The sequence below is a fragment of the Rhinopithecus bieti genome, unplaced genomic scaffold, assembly GCF_001698545.2.
Source record: "Rhinopithecus bieti isolate Rb0 unplaced genomic scaffold, ASM169854v2 scaffold_3040, whole genome shotgun sequence".
Classification (NCBI taxonomy): Eukaryota; Metazoa; Chordata; class Mammalia; order Primates; family Cercopithecidae; genus Rhinopithecus; species Rhinopithecus bieti.
The window spans coordinates 3,590,806-3,608,346 of NW_016804657.1; the positions used below are offsets into that span (position 1 = coordinate 3,590,806).

General features: G+C 43.7%; 1 long non-coding RNA gene and 1 pseudogene across 1 annotated transcript; one reads left to right on the forward strand and one right to left on the reverse strand.

The window, feature by feature from the left end:
* Positions 1-489: 489 nt before the first annotated feature.
* LOC108528030 (uncharacterized) lies at positions 490-11,555 on the reverse strand. The gene is made up of 4 exons (XR_001885013.1): positions 11,363-11,555; positions 7,114-7,183; positions 2,168-2,258; positions 490-645 (listed from the first exon to the last, which is right to left on the reverse strand). It is a non-coding gene; the product is annotated as an uncharacterized LOC108528030 (long non-coding RNA).
* On the forward strand, positions 2,272-2,830 carry LOC108528029 (40S ribosomal protein S15 pseudogene; annotated as a pseudogene).
* Positions 11,556-17,541: the final 5,986 nt, after the last annotated feature.

The following is a 17,541-nucleotide window of genomic DNA, read 5'->3' on the forward strand; positions in this document are numbered from 1 at the left end:
TCATCTGTATCCTTTATAATAAACCAGTAAACATAAGGTCTATAAGAAAGTAATAGGGTTCAGTGATGTCATAAGGGCGAGGCCTTATCCCAAAGGACCATTGTCCTCATGAGAAGAGGACAAGACACCAGGGAACCTTCTCTCCACACAAGCATAGCCAAGAGGCCATATGAAGACGCAGCCAGAAGGCAGCCAACCACCATGAGGGAAGACAGCCCGCATCAGAAACCAACCCCGGTGGCATATTGATATTGGATATAGCCTCTAGAAATGTGAGAAAATAATTTTTTTTTTTTTTTTTAAGACGAACTGGTGTGGGCATAGAGTTTTACAGTAGAAATAGCACGTCAAAGAGGTTAAGTTTGGTCTTGGGAGTAAACTGGTTCAAATTCCAGTTCCACCACTATTTTAATGAGGATTAGGTTTGGCTATAAATGACAAACCCCAAAACAATAGCAGCTTAAGCAAGTTAGATGTTTACTTTTCTCTTTCATGTAAAATTTTGGAGGTGGCCAACTCAAGATTCCCAAGTTAGCTCCAGCGTGTTCTCAGGGACCAAAGCTCCTGCTCCCCTGCGGCTCTGCTGTTGATGGCCTTGATCACATCATGGCACTGGCTGGCACCCTCTGGCTCAAGCTGTCATGTCTGCATTTCAGCAGCAGAGAGAAGGCTGAGAGTTCCAGGAAGCCGCGCATTCCGCTTTTGCTTACATCCTATTGCCCACGATTTAGTCACAAGGACACCTAGCTTCAACAGTCTGGAGAATGTAGTCATAACTCCAGAAGGCCACATGCTCAGCTAAAAATGAGGGTCTATTACTGTACAAGAAGGAGAAATTAGATTTTAGAGGAAAATAGCCTCTGTCATACTAGCTGTGTGACTTTGGGGAAATGAATGAATCTCTCTGATTCAGTTTCCTCATTCAAGAGTTAGAATAATGCAAGCAAATACCTTAGCAAAGTGCCTTGCACTGATGAAGGGTTGAGCTATTATTTTCCTTTGGTTGTGGCTAGGCTGGCAGGTGGCAGGATCCCTCATAGGGAGCGTGTACACGTAAGCCTGCCCAAATCTGAGTTTTTATTCGTGCCACTTACCAGCTCTGTGACTTGGGGTTACTTGACCTTTCTGAACCTTAGTTTTCTCATTTATAGAATGGAGGCAGCAATAATCCTTTCTTTATAAGGTTCTTGTGAGGATTATTTGAGATATCATATGTAAAGCATTTTGTAGAGTACTAAGCAAGAAAGACTCTATAAGTGCTGGCTTCTTTTATTATTACTAGTCAAGACAAGCCCTGAGTGACCTTGAGATTGACCATGAAGAGGATGCTGGAGAAGGTTCCATAGGATTCTGCCTGGCCACTAGACTCCAAAATTCAGCTCGTTCTAAGGGGCGGGACTGATGCTGTAACCAGGAGGCAATAAATTAACTTGGCCTCCAGTGACTGTATTAGTACGCTTGCATTTTGAATCCTCTCCAAACACAGCTGACCTTAAACGCAATGGGAACATCCTCTGCCTTCCTGCACGTTTTCACTCCCTCAAACTGTCAGCAATTCTCATCTACAGGGTGCCTTTCCCAAAGGGCTCAGGCAAGAAGCACCAGGATGAGGAGTCTAAAGCCAGAAGGAATTTCTGGTCCCAGTAGGACCTGGAGGGCTGTGCCCAGGCTGTGTATAGGCTGCGACTGCCTGTCCCCTCAGGCAGAAGTTGCAGAGGAGCAGAAAATAAGCCTGGATCAGGTGACCCAGACTTCAGCTTGATGAAACAAGCAAAACACACTATTTCTCTTCAGCTCAGCTCCTGGGATTAGCGGTTAGGTCCCCAGAGTACACTGGGTGTTTATTCTCGGAGACCCGAAGCTCCAAGGAGCAGCAAGAGTCGGAGGCACAGGGCCTCCCCAGGTAGCTCATTGTTCTACTTCTTGCAGAAGCCAAATTGGGATCCTCTGCCATATACCCTTCATATTCACAGGCTGCTTCTCAATTTAGCACCAGCTGAGCAACTGCCAGGGGTCCCTGAGAGACAGGAAAGACTGGGTGGGAAATGGACGACTGCGGCCCTGCTGTCTCCCAGGCTTCCAGGCTCCCAGGGTACCCTTCTCACTCAGTCCTACTGACCACCATAGTGACTGCTCCATCAGTTACCATGGCCGCTCGGCAACCTACCTGTAAACGAAGCCACTGTTTGATCCCAGAAAACTCCCAGTTAAATCACAAATCTGCTGTTTTTCTGAAGTCTGCGAAGAGGATGTATCACCTGAAGCGAAAAATTGTAAACAACCTAAATGACTAAGGGAAAGGGATTGGTTGCACAAACGATGGTTCCATCATTTCAAGTAATATTAGGTAGCCATTAAAAAATATAAATCATTTTTCTGAGGATCCGGCAAGATGGCAGAGGTAGAGCAGAAGAAGAAGCGGACCTTCCGCAAGTTCACCTACCGCGGCGTGGACCTCGAGCAGCTCCTGGACACATCCTACGAGCAGCTAACACAGTTGTACAGTGCGCGCCAGCAGCTGCGGCTGAAACCTGGCCTGCGGCGGAAGCAGCATTTGCTGCTAAAAGGTCTGCGCAAGGCCAAGAAGGAGGGACCGCCCATGGAGAAGCCGGAAGTGGTGAAGACTCACCTGCGGGTCATGATCATCCTGCCCGAGATGGTGGGCAGCATGGTGGGCGTCTACAACGGACCTTCAACCAGGTGGAGATCAAGCCGGAGATGATCAGCCACTACCTGGGCGAGTTCTCCATTACCTACAAACAAGCCCGTGAAGCACAGCCGGCCCGGCTTCAGGGCCACCCACTCCTCCTGCTTCATCCCCCTCAAGTAGTGGCTCAGCTAATAAACGCACACATGTCTCAAAAAAAAGTAAATAAATAAATTAAAAATATATATAATCATCAGGATATATATATATAATCGTGAGGATATATATATAAAAATTCATGAGGATTATGTGGTGACGTGGAAATATGGTTATATTATGATGTTCAGTGAAAATACAAAATCTCATCTCTGCCATGAGTGCAGTGGTAAAAACTATATGTACATCTGGATAAAGAAAAACACACCAAAAAAGGGAAAAAATGGGGTGGGAGGATGGTGGGTACAATTTCCTCTTTCATGTATTGTGGTATCTATTCCTGCTGTTTGTGCACTAAGTAAGAAAATAATTTTAAAATCTTGCTCACTAACCTATCATGCACTTTCACCTTCCCCAAAGAGGAAAAGCCTCATTCACTGAAATTTGCTAGTGTAGCTCCTTTGCTTATTTTGATATCAACTTTTCAATCAATATTCTCAGGAAAAGATACGACTATTTTAAGTTGAAAGCAAACCACAGATGAACTCAGTTCCCTGGTCAATTCTCCTCCCAGTAGGTGATGACAGTTAAAAGCAGCTCCTTAAGGGTCAAAAACAGCTCCTTAAGAGCCAAACCCTGCAGTGAAGCCTGTAAACAACTTAGATTCTTCAGGTGCTCTCAGCGTTTGAATTCCTGGCTCACCTGCGGCAGGCTCACCTGAAGTAGACATTAGAGGTGGGGCTGTTCTGCACCAGGAACAAAGCTACTCAGAAATTCTTGGCTCTTTGAATTTGCCTGAGTGAACAGGAAAAATAAGAAATCATTACTTTAAAATGACCCAGAATTTCAGGAGCCACTTTAATGCCATTCCTGCCACCAACTCATTGTGTAAGCCTAAGCACATCACTCAGCCACTCTCCAGACTAAGGGAACAGATTGTAGCCTGCCTGTAAATGGCTGATGGACAGAAAAACATGAAAATGATGGTGCTAAGCACTTTGCAAATAGGAAACAGAGTCCATTTGAAAGAACCTGGGATCTGGAGTCAAAAAGCCTCCGAGCCAAGCCAAGATCTGCCACGCATGAACACTGGGATGTTAGGCTATTAGTTTCTGAGTCTGTTTCCTCAGTAAAATGGGGATAATACTCTATGCAAGTGGATTGTTTTGACATTTAAGTGAGTTTATGAGAAAAAGCTTTGTAAATTGTAAAGCACATGTATTAGTTTTTAGGATTGCCATAATAAAATTCCACAGACTGTGTGGTTTAAACAACAGAAATTAATTTTTTTTTTCACAGTTCATGAGGCCAGAAGCCTGAGATTACGGTGTCAGCAGGGTTGGTTTCTTGTGAGGCCTCTCTCTTTGGCTTACAGACAGCCACCTTCTCTCTGTGTCTTCCCATGATCTTTCTTGATGTGTGTCCATGTCCTAGTCTCCTCTTCCTGTAAGGACACCAGTCATATGGAATTAGGTTCCACCCAAATGACCTCATTTTAACTTCATTACCTCTTAGAAGACCCTATCTCCAAATACAGACATATTTTATTTGTATTATTTTACTTGGCTTTATTATGCTTCACAGAAACTGCTTTTTTCACAAATTGAGGGTTTGTGGCAACCAGCATTGAGCAAGTCTATTGGCATCATTTTTCCAAATACATGTGATCACTTCATGGCTTTGTGTCACATTTTGGTAATTCTCATAATATTTCAGACTTGTTCATTATTATTTCTGTTATGATAATCTGTGATAAGTGATACTTGATGTTACTATTATAATTGTTTTGGGGTGCCATGGACTGTACCTATATAAAATGGCAAACTTATTGATGAATTTGTGTGTTCTGATTGCTCCACTGATTGGCTGTTCCCCAGTCTCTCCCTCTCCTTGGGCCTCCCTGTTCCCTGAGACACAATATTATTGAAACTAGGACAATTAGTAATCCTAATATGACCTCTAAGTGTTCAAGTGAAAGGAAGAGTTGCATGTCTCTTTCCACCAAAAACTAGAAGGAAGGCATGTCAAAAGTTGAGATAGGCCAAAAGCTAGGCCTCTTGTGCCAAACAGTTAACCAAGTTGTGAGTGCAAAGGAAAAGTTCTTGAAGGAAATTAAAAGTGCTACTCTAGTGAACACACAAATTATAAGAAAGCAAAACAGCCGCCAGATGTGGTGGCTCACACCTGTAATCCCAGCATTTTGGGAGGCTGAGGTGGGTGGATCACGAGGTTAGGAGTTCAAGACCAGCCTGGTCAACATGGTGAAACTCCGTCTCTACTAAAAATACAAAAAAATTAGCTGGGCACAGTGGCAGGTCAGGAGTTCGAGACCAGCCTGACCAACATGGAGAAACTCCATCTCTACTAAAAATACGAAATTAGCTGGGCATGGTGGCACATGCCTGTAATCCCAGCTACTTAGGAGTCTGAGGCAGGAGAATCACTTGAACCTGGGTAGAGGAGGTTGCAGTGAGCCAAGATCGTGCCATTGCACTCCAGCCTGTAATCCCAGCTACTTGGGAGGCTGAGGTGGGAGAATCACTTGAACCCGGGTAGAGGAGGTTGCAGTGAGCCAAGATCACGCCACTGCACTCCAGCCTGGGCAACAGAGTGAGACTCCATCTCAAAAAAAAAAAAAAAAAAAAAAAAGCCAAACAGCCTTATTGCCGATATGGAGAAAGTTTGAGGGGCCTGCATAGAGGATCAAACCAGCTACAACATTCCCTTAAGCCAAAGCCTAATGTACAGCAAGGTCCTAACTCTCTTCCATTCTGTGAAGGCTAAGAGAGCTGAGGAAGATGCAGAAGAAAAGTCTGAAGCTAGCAGAGGTTGTTTCATGAGATTTCAGGAAGGAAGCCATCTCTAAAACATCAAAGTTCAAGGTGAAGCAGCAAGGGCTGATGTAGAAGCTGAAGCAACTTATCCAGAAGATCTGGCTAAGATTATTGATGAAGGAGCCTGTGTTAAACAACAGATTTTCAATATAGATGAAACAGTCTTGTATTAGAAGATGCCATCTAGAACTTCATAGCTGGAAAGGAGAAGTCAATGCCTGGCTTCAAAGTTTCAAAGGACGGGCTGATTCTCTTGTTAAGCCCTTAATGACTAAGCAGCTAGTGACTTTAAGTTAAAGTCAATGCTTATTTACCATTCCAGAAGTCCTAGGGCCTTTGAGAATTATGCTATTCTACTCGGCCTATGCTCTAGAAATTGGACAACAAAGCCTGGATGACAGCATATTTATTTATAGCATGGTTTACTGAATACAGTTGACCCATGAACAATCCAGAGGTTAGGGACACTGACCCCCACCACAGTCAAAATTTGTGGATAACTTTTGACTCCCCCAAACTTAAGTACTGATAGTTTACTGTTGACCAGAAGTCTTACCAATGATATAAACAGTCGATAATACATATTTTGTATGTTGTATGTGTTATATACTGCATTCTTACAACAGAGCAAGCTAGAGAAAATAAAATGTTAGTAAGAACATAATAAGAAAGAGAAAATGTGTTTATTATTCATAAAGATGGAAGTGGATCATCATAAAGGTCTTCATCCTTGCTGTCTTCATGTTAAGTAGGCTGAGGAGGAGGAAGAGGAAAGGTTGATCTTGCTGTCTCAGAGGTGGCAAAGTGGAAGAGGTGGCAGAGGTGGAAAGTGAGGCAGAAGAGGCAGGCACGCTCAGTGTAACTTTTACTGAAAAAAATCCATGGATAAGTGAACCTGCATAGTTCAAATCTGTGTTGTTCAAGGGCCAGTTGTATATTAAGCCCACTGTTGCGACCTACTGCTCAGAAAAAAAAGATTTCTTTCCAAATATTACCATTTATTGACAGTGTACTTTGACATTCAAGATCTCTGATAGAGATGTACAAGGAGATTAATGTTTTTATGTCTGCTAACACAACATCCATTCTGCAGCCCATTGATCAAGGAGTAATTTTGACTTTCAAGTCTTGTAATTTAAGAAATACATTTTGTAAGGCTATAGCTGCCCCAGATAGTGATTCCTCTGATGGATCTGGGCAAAGTAAAATTGAAAATCTTCTGAAAAGGATTCACCATTCTAGATGTCATTAAGGACATTTGTGATTCATGGGAGGAGGTCAAAATATCAACATTAGCAGGAGTTTGGAAGAAGTTGATTCCAACCCTCATGGTTGACATTGAGGAGCTTAAGACTTCAGTGGAAGAAGTAATTGCAGATATGGTAGAAATAGCAAGAAAACTAGAATTAGAAGTGGAACCTGAAGATGTAACTTGAGAAAAGAAAAACAGCTCAGACCAGAAAGACTTACACCTACCCATGCCTGGGGGTAATTGTTGAAAGACATTTGTTTCTGAGCCGCTGCCTCACCCATGATCTTCTTGTTCCTGGAATTTGTGATACAAAGGAAAATGTATAGCCAATGAATAGCTTATGTTATTTTAATGTAAATTCTTGGTAAACACCTTTGGAACTTGCTCTTCTTTTTTCCTTTAAAAACCCACTTATACCTGCTGCTAATTAGAGCATATGTTCAGGGCAACTTGATTCTATGATCCTCTGTTGCAGTCCTCAAACTTGACCCAAATAAACTCTCTACTTATACTAATTTTGCCTCATTTTTTCCTCCAGGTTGACATTTTGAATTGCTGCAATTTTATGATAAAACTTGAATGGATGAGGAGTTGCTTATCATGGATGAGCCAAGACAGTGTTTTTTTGTTTTTTTTTTTAGATGAAGTTCACTCCTGGTGAAGATGCTGTGACCATTGTTAAAATGACCACAAAGGTTTTAGAATATTACATAACCTAAAGCAGTGACAGGGTTTGAGAGGATTGTGTCCAATTTTTTTTTTCCTCTGTGGGATATGATGAGGTTTCTCTTCAAATAATCTGATCAATCTTTTATTCTTTAATTCATAGTTACCCTCCACCTTTTTTTTTCTCCTTTTTTCCTTTTTTCCTTTGTTAGGTACACAGGCATGCCACAGTACCAATCGTTATCAGTACCAGCTCACATTCCTTTCCTTATTTGGAAAGAGGACTAACTTTCTAGCTCATTACAGACACCCTTGCCCTTCCTCTCTACTTTCTTTTACGTCCCCTTCCTATCTAAAAAAAATCAAATGTTTAGCCAACCGGGATTAGTTTAGATTGTACGACCCGACCCCGGCCAATGAGGAAAGTGTACAGGGGCAGGACTTGCATCAGGAATAAAGGCTCTCGTGCCCCTTTGTTCAGATGTGCACTCATGGCGACTGGCCAAGGAGCCACCCCTCTGCACAGAAGTAAAATTGTTTTGCTAAGAATCCTTTGTTTGAGTGTTCGATTTCCTTAGGATTTTGAGCCTTATTCCTAACACATGCCCTCAAGAATTTATCCTTTGAATTACCAAAACAATCCAATAACACTCTTTATGTTATTTAAAAATGTACAGTGCAGCCGGGCACAGTGGCTCACGCCTATAATCCCAACACTTTGGGAGGCTGAGGCAGGTGGATCACCTGAGGTCAGGACTTCTAGACCAGCCTGACCAACATGGAGAAACCCCATCTCTACTAAAAACACAAAATGAGCTGGGCATGGTGGCGCATGCCTGTAATCCCAGCTACTTGGGAGGCTGAGGCAGGAGAATCACTTGAACCCGGGAGGCAGAGGTTGCAGTGAGCCAAGATCACACCATTGCACTCCAGCCTGGGTAACAAGAGTGAAACTCTGTCTCAGAAAAAATAAATAAATAAAAATAAAAAAATGTACAATTAAGTTATTATTGACTATTCTCATCCTATGGTGCTATAAAATAGTAAGTCTTATTCTTTCTGTTTTTTGTATTAAATACTTATCAACCATGCGCACCTCCCCTCGAGTTTCCTAACACCCTTCCCAGCTAGTACCCATCCTACTCTCTGTGTCCATGAGTTCAATTGTTTTGATTTTTAGACCCCACAGGTAAGTGAGAAGATACAATGTTTGTCTTTCTGTGCCTGGCTGATTTCACTTAACATAATAATCTCCAGTTCTATCCATATTATTGCAAATGACTGGATCTCACTCTTTTCTTTTATGGCTGAATAGTACTCTATATGTGTATGTACCACATTTATTATTTATTTATTATTTTTTTGAGACAGTCTTTCTCTGTCACCCACACTAGAGTGCAGTGGCATGATCTTGGTTCACTGAAACCTCTGCCTCCTGGGTTCAAGCAATTCTCTGCCTCAGCCTTCCAAGTAGCTGGGATTACAGGCATCCGTCACCATGCCTGGTTAATTTTTTTGTAATTTCAGTACAGACAGGGTTTCACTATCTTGGCCAGGCTGGTCTTGAACTCCTGACCTCATGATCCGCCTGCCTCGGCCTCCCAAAGTGCTGGGATTACAGGCATGAGCCACTGTGCCCAGCCCCACATTTTCTTTATTCATTCATCTGTTGATGGACACTTAGGTTGCTTCTAAATCTCAGCTATTATAAACAGCGCTGCAACAAACATAGGAGTGCAGATATCTCTTCAACGTACTGATTTCCTTTCTTTGGGGTTTACTTTAAATAGGATTGCTGGATCATATGGTAGCTAAATTTTTAGTTTTTTCAGGAACCTCCAAACTGTTCTCCATGGTGGTTGTACTTACATTCCCATCAACAGCATATAGGGTTCCCTTTTCTCCATGTCCTTGTCAGCATTTGCTATTGCCTTCTTTTGGATATAAACCATTTTAACTGGGGTGAGAGGATATCTCATTGTAGTTTTGATTTGCATTTCTCTGATACTCAGTGATACCGAGCACCTTTTCATATGCCTGTTTGCCATTTGTATGTCTTCTTTTGAGAAATGTCTATTCAGATCTTTGGCTCACTTTTTATTGGATTATAAGTTTTTTTCCCTATAGAGTTATTTGAGCTCCTTAGGTATTCTGGTTATTAATCCTTGTGGGATGGGTAGTTTGCAAATATTTTCTCCCATTCTGTGGGTTGTCTCTTCACTTCGTTGACTGTATTTGCTCTGCAGAAGCTTTTTAACTTGATGTGATCCTACTTGTCCATTTTTGCTTTGGTTGCCTGAGTTTGTGGGATATTGCTCAAGGAATTTTTGCTCAGACCAATGTCCTGGAGATTTTCCCCAATGTTTTCCTATAGTAGTTTCATAGTTTGAGGTCTTAAATTTAAACCTTTAATCCATTTTGATTTGATTTGTGGATATGGTGAGAGATAGGGGTCTAGCTTCATTCATCTGCATATGGATATCTAGTTTTTGCAGCATCACTTATGGAAGAGCCTGTCTTTTCCCCAGTATATGTTCTTGGCATCTTGTCAAAAATGAGTTCACTGTAGGTGTGTGGATTTGTTTCTGGGTTCTCTATTCTGTTCCATTGGTCTATGTGTCTGTTTTTATGCCAGTACCTTGCTGTTTCAGTTACTATAGCTCTGCAGTATAATTTGAAGTCAGGTAGTGTGATTCCTTTAGTTTTATTCTTTTTGCTTAGGATAGCTTTGGCTATTCTGGGTCTTTTGTGGTTCAATATATTTAGGATTGTTTTTTTCTATTTCTGTAAAGAATGCCATTGGTATTTTGGTAGGAATTGCATTAAATCTGTAGATTTTGGGGGGTAGTATGGACATTTTAACAATATTGATTCTTCCAATCCATGAACATGGAATATTTTTTCCATTTTTTTTGGTGTCTTCCTCAATTTCTTTCAATTGAGACCAATTTTGAAAGACGTTCTGGTTAAAATGGTATCAAAGCCGGGTGCGGTGGCTCACACCTGTAATCCCAGCACTTTGGGAGGCCGAGGTGGGCGGATCACAAGGTCAGGAGTTCGAGACCAGCCTGGCCAACATAGCAAAACCCTGTCTCTACTAAAAATACAAAAATTAGCCGGGTGTGCTGGTATGTGCCTGTAGTCCCAGCTACTCCGGAGGCTGAGGCAGGAGAATCACCTGAACCTGGAAGTGGAGGTTGCAGTGAGCCAAGATCACACCATTGCACTCCAGTCTGGGCGATAGAGTGAGACATTGTCTCCAAAAAATAAAATAAAATGGTATCAAACAGCATCTCATGCTACAGAGAAAACCTTCGTGACAGGAAGAGTCAATCAATGAGACAAACTTCACTGTCTTATTTTAAGAAATTGTTACAGCCCAGCTTTCAGCAACTATGACTGCGATCAGTCAGCAGTCATCAATATCGTGGCAAGATCTTCCACCAGCAAAAAGATTACAACTCCCTGACAGCTCAGATGATCATTAGCACTTTTTAGTAATAAAGTATCTTTTAATTAAGGTATGTTCATTTTTTTTAGACATAATGCTGTTGCACACATAGTAAACTACAGCATAATATAAACATAACCTTTACATGCACTGCAAAACAAAACAAAAAAAAATGTGTGTGACTGGCTTCATGGTGTTATTTGTTTTATTGCAGTGGCTGAAACTGAACCAACAATATTTCCAAGGTATGCCTGTTGAGTCATGTTCTGACGTATTGGGGTTTAGGATTTCAATATATGAATTTGGAGACACAATTCAGCCATAACACCACAATATAAATATTTTTCTGGACTTACCTGGGACTTCTCATGATGGGCATTTAGGACACAGTAGGAAACAGCCTTGTTGACCATTTTTCCACTACGCCATCATGGCGAGAGGCAGCAGGAGAGAACTGACAGCACTCTGAGCTTACTCTCTAGCTGCTGTGGGGCCAGGATCTTCTGCGGCTGTGGGCCTCCAGTCCCACTCAGCAAATAAATGAGCCATATTCCCTTTGGGTTTGGAATGCTTTTCTCTAGGAAAGGAGTAATCACATACTTAACAGCTACTAACTGTTAAGTATTAACAGGGGGAAACAGGTGTGCATGGGCTGTGGGCATTTGTCTCTGTTTACATTTGTGAGTGTCTTCTGGAACAGCCCATCCAGGTCCTTTAAGGAGCTTTCACCAGCTAAAGGAAAAAACTACCAAAGGGGAGGCCAGGTCACTTTTCTTCCAAATTCTTCCCAAATTATTTACTTTCATCTGCTGGGAAAAGACCTCAACAAACATTTATTAAGGACCTCTTTTGTGCCTGAGGCTGTGCTGGGTCTGGAAGGAATGTACTGCTTCACTGGGCCTGTTTAGTAAATACAGACATTGCTCAACCCACAAGGAGGAGAGAGAGCCTGTGGGTTCAGGAGCTGGGAATGCACTTGTGCCAGCAGAATGGAGGAGGGCCCTGGTCAGGAAGATAGGCTATTTAGTGCTTCCAATTTATTTTTTATTTTGCCTCTTCACGGATGTAAGGAAGAGACATAGCCACCTTACCTGCGAGCCATCCCTCAGTGGCACAGAATCCCATCCTCCCAACATTGCTGCGTCCCAATGCTTCCAAGGTGGTGGGGGTGAGGAGAGGGTTCAGTGCTTTTCATGGAATCTGGATTTCAACTTAAGGCCAATAGATTAGCCCTCTTTCTGAATGTCTAGAATTTATCCTAGCAGAGAGAGGATCTAACTGTGTCAATTTATCCCTCTCCAAAACGGAGCTCTCCTATCTGCCAGAAGCAAAGGACATTTGTTGTTTTTGCCTGCCCAACTTACCTCCCACTTCTCTTGGAAATAAAACCACACTTTCCTTCCTCGAACCCATTCTATGTGGTTCAGGTGGGGCCGACCTCACCTCCCGCAATGAGGGAGGGTGCCCTGTCTTTAGTCTAGCCAATAGGAGTAGTCCTCTAGCCCTTGTCACAGTGATTGGCACAGAGCTGGGCACATGACTCAAGCACAGCCAATCAGAGCCTGCCTCAGGCATTGATGTGGCAGCCAGAGGAGAGCAGTTCTGCCCTCTTCTTGGATAATATGCTGTAAGGATGGCTTGGAGCTGCTCCCAGCCATCTTCTCCAGTGGTGCAGGGGCACGGAGGACACTTTCATCATCTGGAGAAAATGAAATCAATGTACAAAGAGAAATCGCAGAGAGATGGAAAGCTAAAGGCAACCTTAAAGACAATGTTTGAGTCCCTGGAGCCATCTCTTTTCAGGAGCTAATACATTTCCTATGTTGCTTATACCCCTTTGAGCTGGGTTTCTGTCACTGGGATTGGAAAACTGACTGTTGCAGCAGCAGGGTTTTGTACTGAGCCTCCTCGGAGACAGTCAGCATTTCTCATGCTGGGCACATGGTGTTTACCCTTGGCTGGAGCCCTGATTCTCATTAAACTAATTATGGGCAGAGTATGGGGACTACATTCACTCAGAGATCAGGGCACAAAGCATTGCAACTTTATGCAGAAATTACTACTGAGGACCACTCCCCTTGGAATTAAGCTGTGGACTAGAGAGTCATTTCACACTTAAACCCTTCCCTCTTTGTCTTTGGCCCTTAAACTCTGGTTTCCATTCTTTACTTTCTGAGTGTGTATTTTCAAATCACCCCTTTGCGGGGTGCATCTCAGGAACATCCCAGACTCCATTTCAAATGCAGGAAGGTATTTAACATGCATGACAGGGTTTCCTATGGTTTGGACTGCAGAGGAGTACTGCACTGCATGCATGAGCATGGATGGTGGAGTCAGATGGAATGAAGATCTTTGACTTCGAGGCAGTGTAACCTGTCTGCCTTCTTCTGTCATTGTGAGTTCCTCAATTCACGTTACTGTCAACCTCACCCCATGTCTCTAAATTACCCTGTGGTCCATTGGCCATTTTATGTGCATGTCATTCTAGCCTCAGAACATGCCAGCTCCCTTCCCCTAATGTCTTATTGTCTGTATGAATCTAAACTTGAGGGAGTCTACTGGATTATCTTGTCCGCAATCATAGCAGTTTTTTGTTTTGTTTTGTTTTGATTTGATTTTTTTTTTTTTTTTTTTTTTTTTTTTTTTTTTTTTTTTTTTTTTTGAGGTGGAGTCTCGCTCTGTCGCCCAGGCTGTAGTGCTGTGGCGCGATCTCGGCTCACTGCAAGCTCCGCCTCCCGGGTTCATGCCATTCTCCTGCCTCAGCCTCCCGAGTATAACTGGGACTACAGGCCCCTGCCACCACGACCGGCTAATTTTTTGTATTTTTATAGTAGAGATGGGGTTTCACCGTGTTAGCCAGGATGGTCTCGATCTCCTGACCTCGTGATCCGCCCACCTCGGCCTCCCAAAGTGCCGGGATTACAAACGTGAGCCACCGCGCCCGGCCGTTTTTGTTTTTTTTGAGACAGAGTCTCACACTGTCGCCCGGCTGGTGTGGTGTGCAATGACGCGATCTCGGCTCACTGCAACCTCTGTCTCCTGGGTTCTAGCGATTCTCCTGCCTCAGCCTCTGTAGGTGGGATTACAGGTGCCCGCCACATGCCTGGCCAATTTTTTTGTATTTTTAGTAGAGATGGGGTTTCACTATGTTGGCCAGTCTGGTCTCGAACTCCTGACCTTGTGATCTGCCCGCCTTGGCCTCCCAAAGTGCTGGGATTACAGGCGTAAGCCACCGTGCCCGGCCGACCATAGCACTTCACATGTGGGTTTGGTTTGGGACTGAGGGTGAAGATCCACTGAGGGGCGTGGCTTCTCTTCCAGTATTTACTTTTGTTTGCAAATGAGTACATATTCTGACTCCGACTCCGAAGTCTTGTAAAGCTTTTCTAACTCAATTTTCAGAGGTAACAATAGACAGACTCAACCTGAACATTTGATTGGCAGTATCCTCTGCTTCCTTTTGCACAGGGTGCCTGTGTCGTTTCTCCTCCGCTAAGTAATTGCAGCAGCTTTGGTTTCTCTCTCTGCTATGTGACACAGCATGAAGGTTTGGACAGGAGTTTAACTATTACCCTTTAATGTTTTTGTTGTGTTACTGTCAAATTGTGTCTTCTTAAAGGTTACTTCCTGTCCTGTCTTAGGAGCAGGAGAAAAAAAGTGGCTGTGTGCCTTATGCCCTATCTGTATGAAATGCCTTTCATTATTGATAAAGATACACTATTCCAGGAGACTCACCTATTTAACCAGGTCAAAAGCTGGAAACCTTTCTCCAGTCTGTGTTCAGCCTCTAGCCCCACAGTGATGTGAATACAAAGCAGTCTTCCTTGCAGGTGTTCAGCACACAGGCCATAAGCCAAGAGCAGTGGATGGCACGCAGAAGGAAGAGGCTCACTTTCTGCTTTATCATTTAGGATTCGAGCAGACCCAGAGAAGGAACGCCAAGGAGAGGACCTAGACGCGTAACCCCCACATGCCACCCTTTTGTTTCTCCTAAGATTAAAAATGCTTATCACTATTTGAGGTTCTGTTAATGTGCCAGATACTTCAAGTGCTTGAGATATGTTATCTAAACCTTAAAATAATTTTACGAGGTAGAGAATATGATTCCCATTTTATACATAAACAAACTCAAAGATGTTGAGAGAATACCTGAAGAAGTTAAAAGGCTGTCATGCAGCCAGAGGTGACCCTGGGCTTTTGAGGGCTGGCAGGTGGCAAGCACCCAGGTGAGAGCTGTGGGGTGGCCTGCAGACCCCGAGGAGTTAGAAACAGAGACCTTGGGACAGGCTCCAGGAAGGTGGCCTGTGTGAGAACCTCTCTAGTCCCCAGTGCTCCTGGGAGAGGCAGCTCAAGCGCAAAGCCAGAGGCACCCCCCAGTGGGGTGAGAGAGGGGCATAGATCACCTTCCAGAAACAACTGCCAAGTGGATGTTAAATTTTGTAGGTTTTCTTGATTCCATTTGTTAATATAATCTTGTGCTCATGGGTGTTAAAAGACGTGGGCCTGAGGTAACACTCATTTGGTTTATTGTAATAGTTACTCCTGGGGATTACACATGCTAAACAAAGCAAAATATTCACCAAGCTCTCAATCTGAGCTCCTTGGGTCGGTAAGCAGAGGTCACCATCTTTTCCAAGTCCCACTGGTGAGTTAAATTCTGGAATGGCTCTGAATTATCAATATGTCAATAAAATGTCGGTAAGCCAGGGCGACATGCTGTTGCAGTATTGACTGTCGGATCCTAAAGCAAAAACATGTTTTAATTGTTTTTTGCCAAGTGTAGGGAAGCCAGTAAGTAGGGACCCGGATTGAGAGGGTTAGAGATTGCCACCGATCTTTATTTTTCAGTTTTGAGAGTCTTGTAGCGTTGTGGAATCCATTTCTCATTTTCACCCACAGAATTTATATCAGAGTCAGAAACAGGAATGTGCAAAGGGAAATATCCGAGAAAACAGGCTGTTCCAGGCTTACCTGGTAGGGTAGGACTGGTGCCGAGGTACAATCATTGGCCAGTGTAAACATATTTGAGTCAGCTAGTGGTGATGACTTTGAAGCATGGGAGGAGGAGATGGGTGCCGACTTTACCTCCATAAGCATTTGCTTTACCTGATTAGATTCTCCAGGTACAGTGTGGTGAGGAATGAGACTAACTGCAGCCAGACTGCAAAACTGTAGGTGTGGTACGTCTTCTGGAAAGACCTCCTTATCTTTCCCCATAGAGCAACGGTGGTTCCCCTTTTTCTTTGCTTTAGCCCAAAGGTGGGTCTCATCTTGGAAGTCACTTAGGGTTCTCTTTCTCCTGAGGGACACACATGGACAAAGATTTGAACACGTCTGCGCCCAGGGGCTTTTCCATCCTAAGGACCTTGTCACTCTTTGTGCTTTGCCTTGTTTCTCTTTTTCTTTTCATTCTACTCTTTTTCCTTTCTTTCTTTCTTTCTTTTTTTTTTTGAGATGAAGCCTTGCTCTGTTGCCCAGGCTGGAGTGCAGTGGCACAATCTTGGCTCACTGCAGCCTCCACCTCCTGGATTCAAGTGATTTTCCTGCCTCAGCCTCCCAAGTAGCTGGGACTACAGGTGTACACCACCACACCCAGCTAATTTATTTATTTATTTTGTATTTTTAGTAGAAGCAGGGTTTCACCATGCTGGCCAGGCTGGTCTCGAGCTCCTGACCTCAAGTGGCCTCAAGAGGCCCCCCTCGGCCTCCCTAAGTGGTGGGATTACAGGCACGAGCCACTGCATCTGGCTATCTTTTCATTCTACTCTTAACTCTCACCCTAACCCACAGGAGACCTTATGTGAACTGGAAAAAGAACACCTCTCTGGGCAGGGGTAGCCTGTACCAGGCTGCATGGCTGGGTGGGCAGATGATAGGCTGGATTTGGGCCCCCAATTTTCCCCTCAGTAGGTGTTCTTGTGCAGTGAACACTGCATAGCTGAATGTGGTGGCCCTGTTAATGCTCACCATTTTCTTACCTTACACTACAAAGGTAAGCTGCAGAGCCCTTTTGGGGCAAGGCAGGTGTAAATGAATTAACTATTAATGCGATATAGCTGAGTAGGCTATTCCCCCACTGTAAACTTGAGAGGGTAGTACCAGGTGGGGTCCCACACACCTGGTGGGGGAGTGGTGGGCACCTCTGGAGGAGGCTTCTTTAGAAATACAGATATGCTTTGCGGGGTGAGCTGAATGGAAACTGCAGCCACTACTGGGGAGTAAGGGTGAGTCTAAGCACAGGCAGGAATCAGCATGGATTTTGAGAGGCATAGATGGAACGATTCTGGAGTAGAAACAGTGATGTGATTTGATGCTGTCAGATGGCAGCTGAAACAGACAGCAAAAGCTGTCATTAACTGGTCAGAGCCAATTGCAGGAAGAAGATAAGAGAAGAGAGGAAAGCAGAGCAGCACAGAGGAAAGAAGAGAAGAGGAGGAGAAGAGACAGAAGACACAGAGGGGAGATGGGGGGAGAGGAGATGCGGGGAGGGAAGATGGGGGAGGGGAGAAGACAGGAGAGGAAGTGGGGAGAAGAG